This window comes from Falco peregrinus, chromosome 15 (genome assembly GCF_023634155.1).
Source record: "Falco peregrinus isolate bFalPer1 chromosome 15, bFalPer1.pri, whole genome shotgun sequence".
NCBI lineage: Eukaryota > Metazoa > Chordata > Aves > Falconiformes > Falconidae > Falco > Falco peregrinus.
The window spans coordinates 6078375-6099684 of record NC_073735.1 but is presented as its reverse complement, the minus strand read 5'-3'; the positions used below and the strand labels follow the sequence as shown (position 1 = coordinate 6099684).

At 49.5% G+C, this 21310-nt stretch overlaps 1 protein-coding gene across 1 annotated transcript in view; it reads right to left on the bottom strand.

The window, feature by feature from the left end:
* PKNOX2 (PBX/knotted 1 homeobox 2) overlaps positions 1 to 18075 on the bottom strand; it is a 90037-nt gene extending 71962 nt beyond the window's left edge. The window contains 1 exon segment of the mRNA XM_055819410.1: positions 17998 to 18075. The gene's annotated coding sequence lies outside the window, so the exon portion shown is untranslated.
* Between the last annotated feature and the right edge of the window lie 3235 nt (positions 18076 to 21310).

The window sequence follows — 21310 nt, the reverse complement described above, 5'->3', positions numbered from 1 at the left end:
CCGGGACCACGCGCCCCCGTCATACCACTAAGCACTAAATGATGCAAAAGTGGGGGTTTTTTTTAAGTTCTTTTAAGATATTTTGGCATTGTTTCTAGCTTTTACGCGAGGTTTTTTTTACCCTAAGGCTGCAGGCGTGTTCACACTGGTCCCTAATGACGCCTGGGAGCGCCCCTGGCATCCACGTGTCGTAACGCTAACAGCGTCCGTTTAGACAGCACAGCACTACAGGGAAAGCTAAAATAGCTGATAGCATAAGCTGCTGTACTTAATAATTCCCCGTGATTTAAAAGCAGAGGTTATAACAACCGGCTGGAGAAGAGAAGAGAAAACGCCACTCTCTTTTAACCTTTCGCTTTATTAGTATATTACGGAGCGACCTATAAAAAGCATGAATCCAGGGCAAGAGAAGCTTTCCCACTTCCAGGATGAGGTAAAAAATTGGGGGGGGGGGGGCGGGGAGAGGAAGCAAAACCTCAGAAAATCGGTACCCAGCCACCTCTCGGGGTTTATATTTTATATACATACATATCAGTATTTATTTACATATATATGTATTATTTAAGAGGAATCGCTGGGCACCTCACCCCTGCCACCACCCGAGCTGCATCCTCCATCTCCAAGTTTGAGCACCCCTGAAACGATGCTTTCCCCGCCCTGCCATCAGTTTGCAGGCAATGCCTGCGGGAAAGCGACAGTATGGCTGTTGCCAGCCCAAAAATTTGGGAAATTTGGGAGGTTTCAGGCATGATGTGAAGACACGCGCGCTGAAAGCAACCCAGGGCTGTGTCAGGTACCAGGGGGCACGAGGCGATGGAGCGGGGTGATGATGGATGACCCACCTGATGCCGGCAGGAGCAGCAGGTAGTTGAGAAATCCCAATGAAATCCCAGTTAAATCCAGGTGGCAGAGCCCTGTAACCGGAGGAAAGGGTTTGCAAACAACCTCGTCAATAGCATCCTCTAATTTGGGGCAAATCTGAGCCCATTTTGGCCAAAATCCTTGCAAGCCCTTGCAGGGGGTGGCACGCATCAGCTCCTCCACAAACCGCTGCTGACAGCTTTTTCCTGGTCCAGATTAAAAAGGCAAAGAGGAAAAATCCCAGTTTTCCACCGGCGAGGGAGGTGGGATTTTTTTTCCCCTCCTACATTGTATTTTGGGGGAAAACCCATGCAGTGCACCCCCCCGGGGACTGCAGGATTGCACCTCCCGCTGCTGCAGGTGGCAGCATCCCTGACAGGATGCCCAGCACGGCATCTCATCCCCCACAGCACTCCCTGAAAATCCCAGCGAGATCCCTCTCTGCCCCCAGTGTCAGGATAAAATACCCTGCCGAGATATCGCAGAATAGATGGAATTATAGGGAATGGCTGAGCCCCGAAGCGCGGAACAAATTATCATTATATACAGGGAATATATGTGACATTCCCCTATATATGTATCTCTCTCAGGGAATATATATTCCCCAATATTACATACCTATACACATATATACGTACACATAGATAAAAAAAAATATTCCCCAACATATATGTATTATTATATATTATTATATTTTTCACATTATTATATATTATTCAAAATATATATGACCTGATACGATATATATCCCCCAATATACTATAATCCTTAATACATTCCCTCAATATATTCCCCAATATTAAATATATTAAAAATATATATTATATTCCCATATATATACATACACACACATATATAGGGGTAATGGGATATAATATTATACAATATTCCACATTATAGATATAGGGGAATATATAATATCGCCCAATATATTCCCCAATATTATACATTATTTGGGGGTTTGTATCTATATAATATATTTCATATTGCCCAATATATACAGGGAATATATATTCCCTTTTTTTTTTGCTTTATTTATTTTTTTATATTTTAAATTGAGTTTTAAACTTTTATTTTAAATTTCATTTTCGTTTTTAACCCTCGCTGATTCACAGCCTTGGGCAGACCCATCGTGACTCCCCATTCCCCCACTGCAAAAAAAAATAACCTGACCAGAGGAATTCCAGCAGTTTTGCTCCTCAATAGGTGCATCCCCAGTAGGTATATATTTTTTTTTTTTTTTTTTTTACAGCAGCACTGGGGATGATGGAGAGGGAGCAATAATCCAGGTGGTACCCAGAACCAGAGGTGATGCTCCAGCTCCGCATCCCACCACGGAGCAAGATGCTCCCAGCGGTGCTCAGAGCATCCTCTCCCTTCTGGTTTGGTTTGGTTCCCACGCTTCATCACCCACCCACAGCCTCCATCGTTCCCAAACCCCCGGCTAAACCACCCCATCCCCACTAAATGGCACCCAACCACCCCAGTTTGCCCTGCCCTTAACCTACAAGCAGCTCAGTGGCTGCAATTAATGCAATTATTTGATTATTTTTGCAATACCCATTCATTTTCCACCTCTTGGTGGAAACCACAAGTAATTGCAATTAATGCAATTATTTTGATTTTTTTTTTTCAGTATCCATTCATTTTCCACCTCTTGGGTTCAACTTGCTATTGTCCAATTTCTGCCCCAAATTTGCTATGATTTTCCAGCAAAATTTTTTGCAGGCAAAAGGGTTTTACCCTTTAACAACGCTCGCAAGGTCCCACCCTTGACACACCAAAAAACATTGGGAAACATGGTTTTATTTAAAACCCGGTTTCATCAGAAAATCAGATTTTGCAGAAAAACTCTGTTTTTAATTAACACCATTGATGGGCATCAGGCGTGGGTGGGAATTATGGATCTTGGGCATCCAACGTGCCAAGAAATTCGTTATGGGATGAAGCTGGGAGGGACCAGTTCGGCAGCACAGGATGTTTTTCGCTTGCAGAGAGGAGCCTTTTGGATGGCTCGTGGGAATTTTAACACTAGAAGTGAGACTGCAGCTGCTCGGGTCTTGAATTTGGGTGCCCTGCAAGCATCTTTGCTAATTAGGGTGCTCCATCAGGATCTTTTGCCGATTTAGGGACCATCCCACAGTCTGCTAATTAAGGCGCCGTGCCAGATTCTTTGCTAATTTGGGTGCCCTGCAAGCATCTTTGGTGATGTGGGTAGCATCCCATGGTCTTTGCTAATTAGGGTGCTCCGCAAGGATCTTTTTTAATTTGGGTGCCCTACAAGCACCTTTGCTAACTAGGGTGCCCGGCTGGGGTCTCTAATTTGGGTGCCCTGTGAGCAGCTTTGCTAGTCTGGGTACCATCCCCTGGTCTTTGCCAGCTGAGATGCCATGCCAGGATCTTTGCTATATCAGGTGCCCTGCAAGCATCTTCACTGATCTGGGTACCACCCCGCCATCCTTGCTAATTTGGGCATCATGCTAGGGTCTTTGCTAATTAGGATGCCCTGCAAGGGTCTTTCATGATTTGGATGCCTTGCCAGGGTCTTTATTTTGGGTGCCCTGCAAGCATCTTTGCTAATCAGGGTGCCCTGCAAGGGGATTTTTGCTAATTTGGGTACCACCCTGCGGTCTTTGCTAATTTGGGCGCCCTGCTGAGGTCCTTCATTTGGGTGCCCTGCAGGGCTCTTTGCTAATGAGGGTGCCCCGCCAGCATCGTTGCTCATCTGGGTCGCGAGCAGTGCTGCAAACCTTCGGCAGCGGGTGACACAAAAAGATGCTACGGAGGCAACATCCACTCCTGCCTCGGTCCTAAACCCTCCGCGGGTGAGCTCAGCACAGGTCAGGATGCATCCGTCTGCATCCATCTCTTGACCACAGGCATTTTGGGGTGCCAGTGGCTTTGCATCCCAAAATCCTGCGAGGAGCACACAATGTGCATCCTCGCGGGGGTACCCAGGCAGCTCCCGGGATGCCTCGCTGGCATCGGAGCATCCCCAAATCCCCCACACAGCCCCCACGCCGCTGTAACAGCTCGTATTTTGCTAATTGTACAAACCTAATGGGGGAAGGCATTGGCGGGGGGGAAAAAAAAAAAAGGGTAATGGTCATCAGGCCAGCAATAAACCAAAATTAATGGTCCGTGGGAAGAAATCATGTCCACTTAATACCGGCTTTGAAACTAATAGAATAATGTAATACCGGGGGGTGGGGGGGGTGGGGGGGTGCTCTATCCAGGGGTCGCTTACAGTGCCGTCCATCACCCACTGAGCAGGGCACGCTCTGCCCAAGCCCCCACCACCCTCCGGAGCAGGAATATTTTGGGAGGGGAGTGAAGAGCGCAGGAGCATCCTCCCACCGCCTGGGAAGGGTGGGCAAGCAGGAGGAGGTGAGGGGGGAAGAGCTACCAGCGCCTGCAGGAGCTGGGCACCTTCCTGGCATCCCAGCCGGAGGGGGCTGGAGGGCAGCACCTGGAAAACACCTGCCTGGGGCTGTGCCCAACACTGGCGGTATTGTCTTTTTATTTTCTTTTTTCCTTTCTATTTTCCATTTTTTTAATTTTATTTGGTTTTTTAATTATTTTTATTTTCTTCTTTTTCCCAGTTTTTTTTATTCCTTACCATTTTTTCCCTTTTTTCCCCCTATTTTCTTTTTATTTTCCCTTTGAGAAAGGAAAACAATTCCCCTGCCACACTGGTGGGGAAAAAAACCACCCAACCCTCTACCACACCAGCATCCCCCGCAAGGCAGCAGCACTGCGGCCACACCACCCAGGAATTCCCAATCCCTGTTTCCAGTATATCCCATCCAATCCTTTCCCCAGCCTTGCTCCATCCCAGTAAAAATGTAATTATTTCAGCATTTTTGCTCACTCTGGGATGAAAACCCAAGTGTACAGCTATCCCTGTTCCTGGCAGAGAGGGTTGGGGAGGGGGCACATACCGAATTTTCCCTTTGGATTAAAAAAAACAACAACCCAATGCGAAAAACTTTTGCCCGGGAAAGTTTGAGTGTGAGCAAAGCCCTTAATTCCAGGAAAACCAAGATTAAAAGCGGCTGTGGAATATTTATATGAAGTTGTATAAATACAGACGCGACAACCCAGCGGACGTCACCAGCACTTTCAAAAATCTAAAATATGCGACAGGAAAAATCTGTGTTTTCCAATCAAGCTACACCACCCCAGAGCCAAAAAAACAGAAAAAAACCAGTGGGTTTTGTTAATGCCCCGAATCATACTGGTAACACAAACACGTCGTCTCTGACAGCATCCCCAACCCAGGCTGTGATCCCCATCGCCAGCTATGGGATGGCTCCCCTCCAATGATGCCAAAAAAACCCCACAGAGGCTCGAAAGGTTTTTCCCATGGTTTTTCCCCTAAAAATGCCGGGGAGAGATAATTATTAACAAATGCTCCTGCTGTTGAGAAGCCACTTGGGGCTGGAAGAGGATAGGGATGATGGATCATCCTGGGCTGGACCAATGATGCTCTGGGATGCTCCAGCTCCCTGTGTACAGGGCACCGAGCAAGGATATAGGGATCATCCTGGGCTGGACCAAGGATGCTCCAGCTCCCTGTGCACAGGGCACCAAGCAAGGATCATGCCAGGCTGGACCAAGGATGCTCAGGGATGCTCCAGCTCCCTGTGCACAGGGCACCAAGCAAGGATCATGCCAGGCTGGACCAAGGATGCTCAGGGATGCTCCAGCTCCCTGTGCACAGGGCACCAAGCAAGGATCATGTCAGGCTGGACCAAGGATGTTCAGGGATGCTCCAGCTCCCTGTGCACTGAAGGAAAAATAAGCACCAAGCGCGGATATACTCAATCCCCAGATTTTTCCCACAAGGACTCAGGCTATTCATAAGGAAAACCAACTCAGTATCGCAAGCACAAGCCATTTTCATCCCCCAGCAAAGCAAAACTATGAAAAAGCAACCACTCATCTAAATAATCCCAGGATATCACCAAGGGATGCACTGGACCGGCCGTGCGACACGACTGCTGAGGCTCGTGTTGCAGGATCCGGCCTCACTGAGAGATTGCAGGGCCTTGTTGTAAAGCAGCTATTTTAAGATGGGGCTATCATTTTCCCAACAATTTCCCTTGGTTTCATGTGACATCAACCCAGCATCCCTAAAATAAACAGGTGACCACTCCCCCGTCTTAAAGAGAATACAAACAAATGTTAAATGTGATAATGCAGACCCCCAAATAATTGATATTAATAGTTCTTCTTATTCTAGGTTACTTATAGGAAGGAAAATAAAAGCACGCCAAGGGTGAAAAGTGCTTTGGATTTTGGCAAATATTTGGAAATCACGTCACTTAAAGGAACAGCGGACTCAAAGATGCTGCTGAGATATAGAGTCTGGGATCATGGAGGGATATTGGAAATTTTAACCCCCTATTTGGGGGAGTTTTCCCATGGAAATAAAAAAAAATAAATGAATGGCATCACTCTCCAGGCAGGATTGGTCCCCATCAGCCACATGCTCAGGGTTTTCTTACCCAAAACAGTGGTGAAGACATGGTGCTCCTTGTGCTAAAATAGCAAAAACCTTTGGGAAAATTATTGTTCCACCGATTCTTTTTTTTTTCCCCTTATTACCACCTGTAACAAGCCCAATGGGGATTTTTGCTGTTTGGAGCCAAAAAACTCCGATTTCAGATTATCCCCATCCTTGCAGCTGTATCACTGCTTATTATTGTACATTAAAATAATATGTTATTATATTATAAATTTAAAGAAATACACTAAAACAGCCCAATCTCTCAAATGAAAACTATCACTGATCAGCTGGAAAAATCATTTACATCTCTTGAGGAAGATAAATATCTCTTCTTGCAGCTAAAACTTGCTTGGCAGCAAGTCTCAAGAGTTCTTTTCCCCTCTATTTCTGCAGCTTTAGGCAACTCACCTCCGTGTTCTTTACCTTCCTTGCTTTGCAAATGGGACGTAAAGTTTGAAATCCATGTTGTAACCAAAAGATGCAGCACCCGGGCAAGGATTTTTCCAGGAATCCCAGCATCCACGAAGCTCACGTGCTTGAACGCTCGTGGGAAGTGCGCAGGGAGCACGCGTGCATCCAAGTGGTGCTTTTCCCTGGAAATCGCCATCGTTTGGGGGAGGCAACAACAATTTTCCTCCCCAAAAGCTGCGATGGGGGAGACGACGCACGCCCAGCGCTCACCCCACTTCCCTGCTCGATAATTTCCTATTCTCAATCAATCAATCAATCATTTCCTCCTATAAATCAATCAACCCATGGTTTTCCATCCTACATCAATCGATCAATAGGGGTTTTTTCTTGTAACTCAATTCGAATTAAATCGGATTTAATTAGATTTAGGTTTAATCGCCACCAGGCTGAACACCATCATGCACACCCCCCCCCCAAAAAAAAAAGCAGGTATTTATAGCCAGTGCATCTCATCCGCGCTGCCCTCAGCCCCAGCGATTAATTAAATTAGCACAAAGAGGGGCTTGTTGAGGGCTCCGGCCTCCCGAAGTCGAGCCGGCAAACAGGAAACAAAGGGTTGAATTCTGTCTGGTTGGCTGAAGGGTGCTGTGTGTCCCGGCCGGGCGCTGGAGCGGGGCCAGGGGTCCCCCCTTGGCACGGCCACAGCGATGCCATCAGATGGGAGAAGAGCCCCCCCCACCCCCGGTGCCATGGTGGGATGTGGGGTAGATGGGGCAAGCCGGGCACTGGGCTGATGTGGTTGGGCAAAGGGGGCTTTGCTAAGGGGGTTTTACTAGGGGGGCTTTGCTAAGGGGGTTTTAATAACGGGGTTTTGCTAAGGGGGCTTTGCAAAGGGTTTTTTGCAAAGGGGACTTTGCAAAGAAGGTTTTTCTAAGGGGGCTTTGCCAAGGGGGCTTTGCTAAGGAGATTTTAATAATGGGGTTTTACTAAGGGGGCTTTGCCAAGGGGGCTCTGCTAAGGGGGTTTTGCCAAGGGGGCTTTGCTAAAGGGGCTTTGCCAAGGGGGCTCTGCTAAGGGGGTCTTAATAATGGGGTTTTGCTAAGGGGGTTCTGCCAAGGGGGCTTTGCAAAGGGGGTTTTTATAATGGGGTTTTGCTAAGGGGGCTTTGCAAATGGGGTTTTGCAAAGGGGGCTTTGCTAAGGGGCCTGGCTAAGGGGTCTCTGCTAAGGGGGTCTTTGCTAAGGGGTCTCTGCTAAGGGGGCTTTGCAAAGCAGGCTTTGCTAAGGGGGTTTTTCCAAAGGGGACCGACTAAGAGGGTCTTTCTAAAGGGGTTTTGCACAGCAGGTTTTGCAAGGTGGGTTTTGCCAAGGGGGTCTTGCTAAGGGGGCTTTTGCCAAGGGGTCTGTGCAGATCCCACGTGGGGGCAGATCCCCACCGCTCCCCAGATTTAGGCTCAGCGTGTCCGACCCGGAGACCAGGCTGCCGGTCCGGGTGCGTTTCAGGTACTTTCAGTGCTGCCCTCCATCGTCACCAGGCAATTAATCGTTAAAAGAAGCCGGGGGCTGGGGGGGGGGGGCGGGGAACAGACGACACTAAACCCCCTGAGCTCTCCCCAGCTCATCACAGGAGTGCGAGAGCACTTACACACCGAGCCCCTCTCTGAGCGCAATTAATTCAGGGTAAAAAAGCTCCCGGAAATTCCTGCAGGGATAACAGCACTGGGAATTTCTCTGGCTTCCCCCTGTCGAGCCAAATCCCAACGTCAACGGTTGCAGGGAAAATAAACCCCCCCCCCCCCCGATGTCTACGCCTCGAGATAACCTTGGCCACTTTCCAGGTGCTCTGCTATTAAAGATGCTACTAAATCACTTTATTTGGTGTTTTTAGCGTAAATACTCTCGCCGGGTCCTTCAGCTACCCTGTTTGGTATGTGAATTTTAAAAGGGGAGGAAGAAGGAGAAAAAACCCACCAAAACCCGACGCTTTTGGAGGTTGTTTAAGTAAGGAGGAATGATTTAGCGCAGCGTAGGGTGGGATTAAAATGGAAAAGGTTACGTTCAAGAGAAGGAAAAGCTCCCCGATGGTAAGACGTGGCTCCCAGGATGAGGAGAAAATGCTCAACCGCTCAAAAAGAGCAAAAGGCCACTCAATAAAAAGCAACAGGTGCAACAGCAGGATTTGGGGGGTCAGGTTTGCATGGGGAAAAATAACGGGAATGGGGAATATGCCTGTGATAGGGACTGGTCCGGGGTGAGGAGAAGCGCCGCTGAAAATACGTAAGAAAAAATGTACAAGCACCGTTCAAACTGCACAAGCATCACGAGAACTGCAGGAGCCTCCAGTGGTATTGCATGAACATCCCTAAAACTGCACCAGCAGCATCCCTAAAATCACACCAGCATCCCTTAAGTTGCACCAGCATCCCCAAAATTGCACGAGCAACACTAGAAGTGGATAAGCATCCCTAGACCTGCACCAGCACCCCTAAAAGTACACCAGCATCCCTCAAGTCACACCAGCATCCCTAAAATTGAATGAACACCCCCAAAAACTCCCCCAGCATCCCTAAAATTGGATGAGCATTGCTACAATCACACCAGCATCACTAACATTGGACCAGCATCACTATAAGCTGATGAGCATCCCTAAAATCGCACCAGCATCCCTAAATTTGCATGAGTGTCCCTAAAATTGGATCAGCACCCCTAAAGTTGCACCAGCATCCACAAAACTCCATCAGCACCCCTAAAACTGCACCAGCATCCCTAAAAATGGCACCAGCATCCCTAAAAACTCCACCAGCATCCCTAAAACGGCACCAGCATCCCTAAAACTGGACCAGCATCCCTAAAAATTGCACCAGCATCCCTAAAACTGCAACAGTATCCCTAAACTCTGCACCAGCATCCCTAAAAACTCCACCAGCATCCCTAAAACTGCACCAGCATCCCTAAAAACTGCACCAGCATCTCTGCTGCAAGGCGGAAAGCTGAGGGGGGCCGCAGTGGGGCTGGCTTGCCTGCGCTGATAGGGGTTTTAATTATTGGCTCATTACGAGCATCACAGTTATCAGATGAAGCTTCATCCAGCCAAGCATCCCTCCTGCGCCCCGGGGAGCAAGCAGAACCCCAAATCCAGTGGGACCAGGCTGCAAACAACCCCACTATCGGAAGGGAGAAGGGAAGGCATCCACGATCCAAGGATTTTCTAGCCCCTATTCCAGGAAAAGCGATGGATCGGGAAGGAAGTCCCACATTTTCTGGAATATTAAATTAAAAAAAAAAAAAAAAAAAGTATTTTCCTTAAAATTAAGGCAAATAAAGCAGTCTCCTTGTCCCGTTATTCACCATCAGCTTTTAAAAACCACCAACAGCACTCAAACCCAGCGAGGGGGGATGCTCCAGCCTGACCCCAGGAAATAAATTCAGCACTAAAATTTGAGCCAAATTAAATTCAATTAGGACTTTTGACAAGAAGTCTGTCTCTTCACCCCGGCTTCTTTTCACCCATCTTATTATGTGCCAGAGCCTTAGAGGAAAAATAACCCACTGATACCATTTATTACTTATTTTGTCTTACTCCCTTTTGTGTACTTAATTATTATTATCTGTTTTTTATTATTATTTACACTTTATTATTACGAAGAACGTTTGTTCTTTGCTGTCACGCTGACAAACTACCCCAATTTATAGAGTGATTTGCTTCAAGCCAAGCAGTGTCCGAGGGCTAAATATTTGCCAAAAGGACCATTTCCATTTAGTGAATGACTTCAAGATGCATTTAAAATGCTATTTTTAAAGGTTAAAATGCACTCCAGAAACAAAGGGGTGGCTGCGGTGTATCAACGCCTGACAAAATACCCCACTTAATTTTTTTTTATGGCAATTAATTAATTGCCAGAGTTAAGAGATGTTGGATCTGGCACCGAGATATAAAGAAACCAATTTCTACATGTAAATGCATTAAAAGACCTTTCCGGGCACTTTGTATAAATGGGATTTTCTTGAGATTGAGATAATAAATAATAATAATTTATTATTTTTTTTTAACTCCACCAGCAAAGTTAATGTACTTAGAACCCAGATTTGGGTTTTCTTTAAGAAAAAATAATTTTATCTAAATTGGGTGAGTCATACAGAGGAGCAAGGTCAGGGAGAGGATGCAAGATGTGAGAGGTGGGATGCAGGATGCTCCAGAGGGGAGCCCCACCCGCCACCTCTAAGCCAATTATTTATAATTATTTATTACAAGCTGATCAAGGAGCCAAAAAAATGTAAGACTTGGAGAGGGTTCAGCTCATCGACCTCACTCACCTGGGGTCTTCCCATTGGAAAGAGGCAGTGGAAAGATGGAGGGAAACAGAAAATAGGGGGGGAATCAGAAAAATCAAGCAGGTAAAAAGTCATTTTTTCTGGGATAGGCACCAAAACCCCCAAACCGCATCCCGGCCATCCCCAGCATTGTCACTGGCAACAGGCAGCGGCATTTGGATGGAGAAATTAGCAGCTTGGAACAATAAATTCCCTTTTAAATTTATTGCTCAGGAGCATTAAAAATGTCTAAAGTGGTTTACATCCACCATCGCAGTGGGAATTTGCTCAGGGATAAGGGAGCTGGTAATTGCGATTCTAAAACTTGCCTTAGAAGCTTCAAGTGGTGTTTAGAAAAACATTTTAAGGGCTTTATAAAGCTATAAAGTGCCTTCCGACATACCTAGAAGTGATATATCTGTACCAGACTGGTCCTGCCTCCGACAAATAATCCGAGGAATAACACGCCGCTGAGCAGCTCATGTGAAATGAAATCACTACAATTAAATATTCTAATTTTTTGGTGAATTATTTGGAAAAGTTTTGACTCGCTGCTGGATCAGTGGTGGTATTCTGGCATTGCTTGCGGCACAGGAGGGGGATGAGCATCGGGAATAATCCCCAGGGACATGGAGGAGCCTGGTCTGGTGGGCATGCTGGCTTTGCTGCCTGGTCCAGGCTGCTGGAAGGAGGGCAAGAAAGGAATAAAAAGGAAAAAGCTAAAAAATAGAAGAAAAAAAGAAAATCAAAAGAATGGAAACGAAAAAAGAAAAAAAGATCAAAAAAGGAAAAAGAAAAAAAAGAATGAAAACAAAAAAAAAGGTAAAAAAGCAAAAACAAGCAGGAAAGAGAAAAAGGAGAAAAAGGGGGGAAGGGGAAATAAGGAAAAAGGAAAACTGGAACGGGGAAAAAGGAAAAGAAAAGGAAAAGGAAAAGAAAGGGAAAAAGGAAAAGAAAGGGAAAAAGGAAAAGAAAGGGAAAAAGGAAAAGAAAGGGAAAAAGGGGGCAAAGGGGAATAGGAAGAAGAAAAGGAAGGAAAAAAGGAAAAGGGGAAAAAAAAACAGAAAAAGAAGGAAAAAAGGGGGGAAAGGTGGGTAAAAGGAAAATAAAAAGCAGCTTTTCCCATCAAGGAGAAATGCCGGGGGGGTTCAAGCTCCGAGCCCAGCCCGGGGTGCGAGGGCTGCGTCCAGCATCCCCCCGGTGCCGCCGCAATCGGCTTCCTGATGGGGGGCAAGGGGATTTCCACAGCCCCCATCCTGCGTGCAAACACATCCTTGACAAAATATAAAATCGGGACGAAATAAAATAGGAACCTCTCCAAACAGTCCAAAATTGGGATTATTTTTAATTGGCTTTAAGGGATTTATGGACAGGAGCAAGCCAGCCGTTGCGGCCGGGGAAAGGGAGAATCAAGCAAAAAAATAAATGTGGTTTTGGTTATAACTTTTTTTTTTGCAACACCTTATTAAAGTTGAAAGCTCTATATAGAACATTATTGGGGCTTTTTTGGTTTTGTTTTTTTTCCCCCCATCCACCCAAGCAGGATTTCATGGCAGCTTGCAAAAGTCTCCTCCACCTGCACCTACATAATCTAGTTTTTCGGGGTGGAGCATCAGCAGTACTGCATCCCTAACTTGATTTTTTATGGCCTTGTGCTGGTTATTTGGGATTTTCCTGCCTGGATTGTATCGGGTGTGTGTGGGATGGGACAGGTAGCATGACACGGGATGCTGAAAGATGGCTGAAGCATGGAACGGAAAAAGAAACTTGAGATAAAAAAAATAAAAAGAGAGTAAAAAATCATAAAAAATGATAAATGACATAAAAAATGAAAAATAGAATGAAAAATAACATAAAAAATTAATGGAAGTAAACATGCAGCTGTGGTGCTCGGACACATGGTTTAGTGGTTGACTTGGCAGCTGAACTCAGTCCTAAAGGTCCTTCCAACCTACATGATTCTACGTTATATAAAAATAAAAAATAAAGTAAGATTTAAAAAACGCCTGAAAATAAAACCCAATAATAATAATAATAAAATAAAATAAAAATAAATAGATTAAATAAAAAATAAATAAATTAAATAAAACTTCAAGGGTCACGGAAGATTATCTCTCATTGAAATTAAGAGTTTTAAATACAGTTTAAACCTGAGTTTTAGCTAAACCTCACCCCCTCCCCAAGCCCTCCTTCCCGGTCTCACCCCTTGCTCCTCCGCCATCGGTCCCTTGGAGCATCTGCATCTCGTTAGTCACAACAAGCATCCCACCAGGGCAGTGCTGCCCAGGGGGAAAAAACCCCCAAACAACAACAACCAAAAAAAAGCCCTTTTTGGCCTCTCGAAAAGAGACAAACCCCCGAAAACAAACGAGCAGAAGCTCACAAATATTTAACAAAAGCTAATTTCAACTGAGGTGTTGACTAACGAGGGTTTATTTTCCCTTTCACAAGAGGGAAGGCCAAAAAAATACGATATAATCAGGCGGGGGGAAGAGCCGAGGCCAAATTCTCATCTTATTTATACAGCTGCAAATCACAGCTGGGCAAAGGCGACCTCATCCCGCTGGGATCATGGCTCCATCCCGCCAGGATCGTGGCTCCATCCCGCCCCGGAGGGGTTGGCTTTCCCATAGGGATTACCTGGAGCATCACCTCGGTCCATGCAAGGCTGGAGGGGGGGACAAACCCAGGTCTAAATTTAATCGAGGATTAATTCCCATCCCTCCGGATTATTATTTTGAGCCGGCATCTTAATGATCTGACTAATGACGCCAGGAAATAATTTATTTTTTTGCTAATTAGAGGGCATTTGTTAACACCCTCTTTGGTGGCGGCGAAAATTATTTGGGAATTGAGTTATTCAGCAGTGCGTGGGATATTAAATTCGACCGAGAATTGTCTGGGTCCAGCAAATTATCCTGCTAAGACCCCAAAAAAGCGGATTTCCACAGCTCGGAGTAAAATAAGGACGAAGGATAACTGGGGCCGGGATGCTGAGATGTGCTAGGGGTACCCGCGACCTCAAAGAAAGAAGATAGTGGTGCTCGGTCCGGGTTTCCCACTGGACTCAGGGATGCCAAACCTCCCCTAATTTATCCTTAATCATGGCAAAAGTTTCCTCTTGACTTTGGGAAACCACGGCTCGCTGTTCAAATTTGGTATTTCTGCGAGGAAAAAGGAAAGACAGTGAAAAGGAGTTTTGTCCAGAGCCAGGGGAAAGGGAGCTCAGCATCATGAAATGCTTATTTTAGTATTTTAAATTAATATTTCCTATTTCATCAGGGGTTTAAAATCCTCTCATTTTATCCCTGCCTGCTTTCGTGCCACGCTTGTGATGGGCATCCCCGCCCATCAACTCTCAGCTGCCCCATCCCATTGCTGGGACTAATTTTACTAATTATTTTAAGCTGAAGCAGCTCCCAGGAAAATTAATTAGGCAAAACTAGGGGTGTACCAGCACCCCAGCTTATTTTTCTCCATGTCCTCAGGAAACATCCCTGGGTATCCATCACACATCCCAAACCCAACAGTGTGCTGGGACTTGGATAAGGATGGTACCCGGAGGCACGGTCCAGCCCCCGCATCCCTGGGGATGAGGATGGATGGGTGAAGGATGCTCCTCCCGGACGGACCATGCCACTATTTTAACTTTCCTGGGAGATAAAAGAAAAAAACCCTATTATCACTCAGAGACTTGTGGATGCTGTCAGTCAACTTGAAAAAAAACCCCATGAAGTCATTCAAAAGTTCCCTGGAGAAGCAAAAATCACCCAAAATCCAAAGCTGCCCCAGCACAGGAACATGTTTTATCCACAAATCGGGGAAAAAAGGTTATTGCCTGATGCTCCAGTGGGATAAAACCTTCTCCTCCCAACACAACTTTTGCCATTTACTTAGAAAAAGGCAATTTCCTTTAAAAAAGGGGGCAACTTTCTTAAGAAAAAGTGAATTCCTCAAGAAAATATTCCCTTTAAAAAAAAAAGAAAATTTATCTTTAAAAAAGTTATTTCCTGTAAAAAAATGAGATTTCAGGGGAAAAAAAGGATATTTCCTTGGAAAAAAAAAAAGGGTATTTCCTTGGGGAAAAAAAAGGAGAATTTCCTTGAAAAAAAAAAAGAAATATTTCCTTTCCCTCCTCCTCCCAAAAATGATGGTGGGAGAATGGAAAATGTTCCTGCAAGCCTGGTGGGGATGCGGAGCATCACTCTTCTCTCCTTTTTTTCCCCCCACCCCATGATATCAGGGCAGTGTTTAATGTTATATATATATATATATATATATATATATATGTAACACGTTTTACATATATATATGGGGGTTACAGGACAGCCACGATGCTGGTTTTGGGGGTCCGGGACTGCAATGTGCCCTTAGAATCCCAGTTTGGGGATGATGGGGAGCGCAGCATCTCCATTGCTTCCTGATGCCGCCAGCTCCCCCATTAACCTCTCCCATAATTAGCCTCCAGCAATTAACTTCTGCCCCTAATAAAGGAATCTCAGCACGAAGAGTTAAATAAAATAGGAAGGAGGGGGGAAAAAATAAGGGGAATCCCGATCCCATCATGCATCTGTGCCATCCGGCTTGAACCTCCCCAAAAGTGATGTTTTTTAACCCAAAACACCCAAAACCCAATTAATTGACTGAAATCCTTCTCCCCGTCTGCCTGAGGCTGAAAACAGCCCTCCAAACATCAGCCCCCAAAGGTTTTGGGGTGGGTTTTTTCAGGGAGCACCCCCTTTTTCCACGAGGGGAAGATGCCAAATACGCCGAGTCAGCACTTTTGGAGGCGCGACGCCCAAAAGTTTGGCCAAAGCCGGGTCCGCTGAGCCGCGCGCCAGTTTTTTCCCCCACTCCGCTTCCAAAACCTTGTCGGATTTAAAGGTAAAATAAGTCTAAAAAAGCGAAATTAAGCCGTTTCCCCTCCTCTCTTCTCCTGCTCCCCAGCAGACAGCTGCCCCCGCATCCCGGCCAAAAATAATCCCCCCCCCCCCCGCCTTTCCCTTAATCTAATCTCCCCGGCTGGGAGTTTGAAAATATCCTGCCGGGTTTAGGGTTTCCCGTTACCCGGCGGGCAGCGAGATAGTGGGAAAAAAGATCCTTGGGAGCCAGAAAAACCGGGAAGAGCCCAAACAAAGAGCCGGAGCCAGAGCCCAAGTTGAGCTTCGACGCCCGGTGAGGACCGGGATGACGTGGGGGGGGGGATACACACACACCCACCCTGCCCCGATCCTTTAGGAAAACTTCCCAAGCTGCATGATGCCGCCGGCAGAGCCACCCCTCCAGCGGATGTAAATGCACTAAAAAAATTCAAAAATACATTAAAAATAATTATTATTATTGAAACAGCCTCCCCCCCGTCCATGGCTGCAAAGCTGCTAAAATGGATTTTTTTAGTATTTCTCCAGTGCATGGACGGGAGGGATGTTGGGGGGGGGGGGCTCCTGTGGAGCTGCCCTGGGGGGAATGGGGTGCACCGAGGGGAGTGGGGTGCACTGGGGTGAAGGGGTGCACTGGGGTGAAGGGGGTGCACTGGGGGGGGGGGGCCCCAGGAGACGCAGCATGCCGCTGAGCGCCGTTCCAGCACTGGCGTCAAGCCCGCGTGGGGCCCTGCAAGGCGGCACAGTGCCCTCCCCCCCCCCCCGGGGGGTGCCCTCTGGGTGCTGGCAGGGGGCACCCCAAGATACAGGGATGCCTTACACAGCTGGGGGGCTGTGGACAAAGTGTCCCCCCTGCTGCAAGTGTCCCCCCCCAGCCCCGTTTGCATAGGGGGCAACTTTCCAGCTGTAAAATGCAATGACCTGGGGGGGGGGGGAAACTACAAGCCCCCCGGGGGTGGGGGGGCCATTGCAACTGGCTGGGGGGGCTGCAACACCACCCCCACCCCCCATAAGCCACTGCAATGAGTTGGGGGGGGGGGGGGGGTGTGCAACTGCCCAGGGAGCACTGCAACTGGTCAGGGGTCTGCAAAGGGTATTGCAACCAGCTGGGGGGGCTGCAACCCCTGGGGGGCATTGCAGCCGGCGGGGGGGAGGGGGCTGCAAACAACCGGGGGGCACTGCAACCACCTGGGGAGCGCTGCAACCGCTCGGGGGTCTGCAAAGCATCTTGCAACCGGTTAAGCGGAGGGGGGGGTTGCAACACTCCGGGGGGCACTGCAACCGGTTGGGGGGGTGTGCAGCAAGTCTAAAGGGATTGCAAATTGCCGGGGGGGGGCTGCAACCCCCCGGGGGGGGGGGGGGGCACTGCAACCGGTCGAAGGGTCTGTAGAGGTTATTGCAACCGGCCGGGGGGGGTGTCTGCAACCGGCTGGGGGGGTTGCAGCCGGTCCGAGGGCACTGCAGCCGGCCGAGGGGGCTGCAACCCCTCCGGGGGGCATTGCAACCGGTAGAGGGGGGAGCGGGTCTGCAACCGGTCGGTGTGGGGGGGCAACCCCCCGGGGGCTACTGCAACCGGCCGGCGGGGGCTGCAACCCGCCGGGATCCCCGCAACTGGCCGGGGGTTGCGGGGGGGCTGCAACCCCCGGGACTATCGCAACCGGCCCGGGGTGGGGGAGGTCACCGCAGAGAACCGCAACGGCGGGGGCAACCCGCAGCCGGCTGGAGGTCAGCCCGGGGGGGGCGGGGGCGGGAACCGGACACCGGGGACGGACACACGCTGCAGCCGCGGCCCGCGCTGCCCCCGACCCCGCACCGGGCGGGCAGGCGGTGCGGAACGGCAAGTTACTTCCCGCACCGGAGGGGATGGGGTGGGGGGGGGGTGGGGTGGGGGGGATAGGGGAGGGGGGTGTCCCCACCGCCGCCGCCGCCACACGTGCCCCGCCGCCCGGGCCGCTTTGTCCGCGGCGCTCGGCACGGCTCCGCCCGCCCCCGCGCGGCAGCCCGCCGGTGAGTGACAGCCTACCTGCCCGCCAATCTTCATCACACCGACACCGGCCTGACAGCGCGGCCGCCGCTCGCCGCCCGCCCGCCCGGCCCCGCCGCGCCGCCGCCGCCCCGCCCCGCCCCGCCCCGCCCCGCCGCCGCGACACGCCCCCCGCCCCCCCGCGCCGCCGCCGCCGGGCCCCGAGGACACGCCCCCGGCCACGCCCCCCCCGCACCGCCTGGCACAGCGCCCCCTGCTGGCCGGACCCCGCGGGCGTGCGCGCCCCGCTCCTGCCCCGCTCCCCCCTCAACGCCGCGCTGCGCACCCCCCCCCCCCCCCCAGCAAACGGACCCCCCCCCGCCTCTGGGTCTCCACACGGCATCGCTGGCCCCTCCCCGCAGCATCTGCCCCCCCAAACACCTGCCCACCCCCGCCTCTGGGTCTCCCCACGGCATCGCTGCGCCCCCCAGCATCTGTCCCCCAAACACCTGCCCCCCCCCCCGCATCTGACCCCCCAAACACCTTTCCCCCCACCATCTCGGTCTCCCCGTGGCATTGCTATGCCCCACTGCAGCATCTACCCCCCAAACACCTTCCCCCCCAGCAGCATCTGCCCCCCCAACCATATTTCTCCCCCAACAACACACTTGCCCCCCCCTGCCCCTTCCCTGCTGCATTTGCCCCCCTGGCCACACTCAGAGCCAACCCTGCCGGCCTATGACCCCCCCCACACCTAACCCCAACCCCAGGCTCCCCCCAGGGTGCCACCCCCATCATGGTCACCAGCCCCCTGGGAGGGGTCCCCAACCCCCTCATCCTGTATGACTTTTATATTCAGGGCCCCCCAAAAAACCCGTCCCAGGGCCCTTTCCACATGAGGCCCTTCCTGCGGGATTATCCCCAAGGTAAAATGCCCCAATTTTGGAAGTATCTAATAATTATTATTAATTAGGGGGGGTGTCCATCAGACACCCAATTTTGGGGTGCATGAGCTATTACCCCCCCTCCCCCCAGGGACCTGGGCAGGGGGATTCCCTGGAGTCATTCCCCCAGGACTACCACCACATTTTTCCCACATCTTACTGGAAAAGCCAGAGGGACGGATTGTTCTAGATCCGCTCGATCACAATTTGATTTCTCCTGATTTTCCATCCACTTCCCCAATTAAAAAAAAAAGCCATCAGAAGCAGGATTGGTTAAAAAATGCTGAAATTTCTGCCAGTCTCCTAAGGAATATTGGATATCTGAGGGAATCACTTGAAACAGCCCCGGAATTCTTTCAGGATGGGTTAAAATCAGCTCTGAAGAGTGGGATGAGCCAGTGGCAGGGAGGACTGAGGGATGGCCGTGGGGTCAGTGGTGGGAAAATCAGCTTAAATTCAAGGCTACGAACCCAAATCATCCTGGTTTTCCCTTTCGAGTATCCCAGGACAAGCAACCGCTTGCAAACCCCCATTTCCAACCCCTCCTTCCCACTTATCCCAAAAAATACCCTCTGGAAAATACGTGCTCCAACGTTTGCACCTCCTACTTGAGAGCAGCCTCTTAAAACACGTTGTGATCTCCTTTGGGTTGGCCCAAAACATCCAAAAATAAATGGATCATGCTTGGGCTCCACTGGGAATGTAACAGAGGATGCAGCAGGTGGTTGGGATGCACATCCCACCCTCCTGAAAAAAAACAAAACAAAACAAAAAAAACAACCCACTGCATGGTCAGTGGGATAACCAGAGGGAATCCGGAGCATCCCCTTGATCCTTTGGAGATGGCGGGGCAAAGATTTGCAGGAATTTCTTGCCTTGTAAATCAGCCGGTGGGATGGTCTGTGCATGTCACCCCCCCCCCTCCCCATCATTGCTATTCCACTTGAGCGAGGGAAGATGAGGAGCCATAAAGCTGCCGCCGATTGTTTCAGCCAGCCGGGAAGCCGGGTGAAAAATATTTGGGGTTTTTCAGAAGCTGGAGAATTTGAATGGGAGAGACGAGGGGAGGCGGATGGGAACCCCATCGCTTTGGTGTCAAGGGACGGAGGGATCGGCCGCGCTCGTCATCACATCTTGAAAACCAAAGATGGAAAGAGGGCGGGTGCGCTCCGGGCATGTGTTAAACCCCATCATTGCCGAAAATATGAGTACTCAATATTTTAGGGTTCTCCTGATGCAGGGCTGTTTCATCTGGCACCAGCACCAGCGAGCATCCCACACCCGCTCCTCCAGCATCCCAAGTTCATTCCTCCAGCATTCCACATCTGCTCCTCCAGCATCCCACGTTCACTCCTCCAGCATCCCATGTCCACTCCTCGAGCATCCCGAGTTCACACCTCGAGCATCCCATGTCTGCTCTTTGAGCATTCCAAGTTGACTCCTCCAGAATCCTACATCTGCATCTCCAGCATCCCAGGTTCACTCCTTGAGCATCCCAAGTTCATTCCTCCAGCATCCCACGTCTACTCCTCGAGCATCCCAGGTTCACTCCTCGAGCATCCCAAGTCCATTCCTCCAGCATCCCACACCCGCTCCTTCAGCATCCCGAGTTCACTCCTCCAGCATCCCACGTCTGCTCCTTGACCATCCCACATCCAGCCCTTGAGCATCCCTCATTCCTCTTCCCAGTTTCTGTTGCCAAATGCCAAAGCGATTCCTCTGCTGGTTTCAGAAACTCATGCTCATCCTTCTGGAAAAGGCCTGGATTTGCAAATGCAAAAGGCGCTTCTTCCCTGGAGAGTTTTTCCAGAGGTTAATTATCACCACTGGTTAAAAAAAAACGGTGCTGGATTTCCCAGCTGAATCAGCTCCACTCCGACATCTAGCCATGGGCTCTTGCTTGATCTTTTTTCCGGTGGTAAATTAAAAGTCTCCTGCACTCAAATCCTGGGTTGTTTTTTTCCCCCTAGAAAAGCATCTTTCTGCTGTAACAGCTCACCCCTGGATGATCACTTTTTGGTCCGATGTCATCCCACTAGTCCTGAGCTCCCAGATCTGCAGGACCGGGGATGTTCAGGCAGCATCCTTACTAGGATGCAGAGCCCAGCTCCCACGGGAGCTCCAGCAGGTACCAACCCACTCCTCCCCACCCTGGACCACCTGGTGACCGCAGCCAGGGATACGGGATGCAGGTGGCACCCAGCTGGAAGAGATGTCCAAACCCACAAACCCACAAAACCCTCTCCCTGTTCCACATCCCTATCCCGAGCCAGAGCACAGACTGCTGGAAAACCTCCTAGATATTAAACCCCCTTTACCCGGGAGTGCCCCAGATTTTGAGGGCTGGACCCTAAAGCTGGGGCGCGGGCACCTCAGAGGGATGGTTTGTGGTGCACTTGAAATCAGTGTCATAAATATATAATTACCTC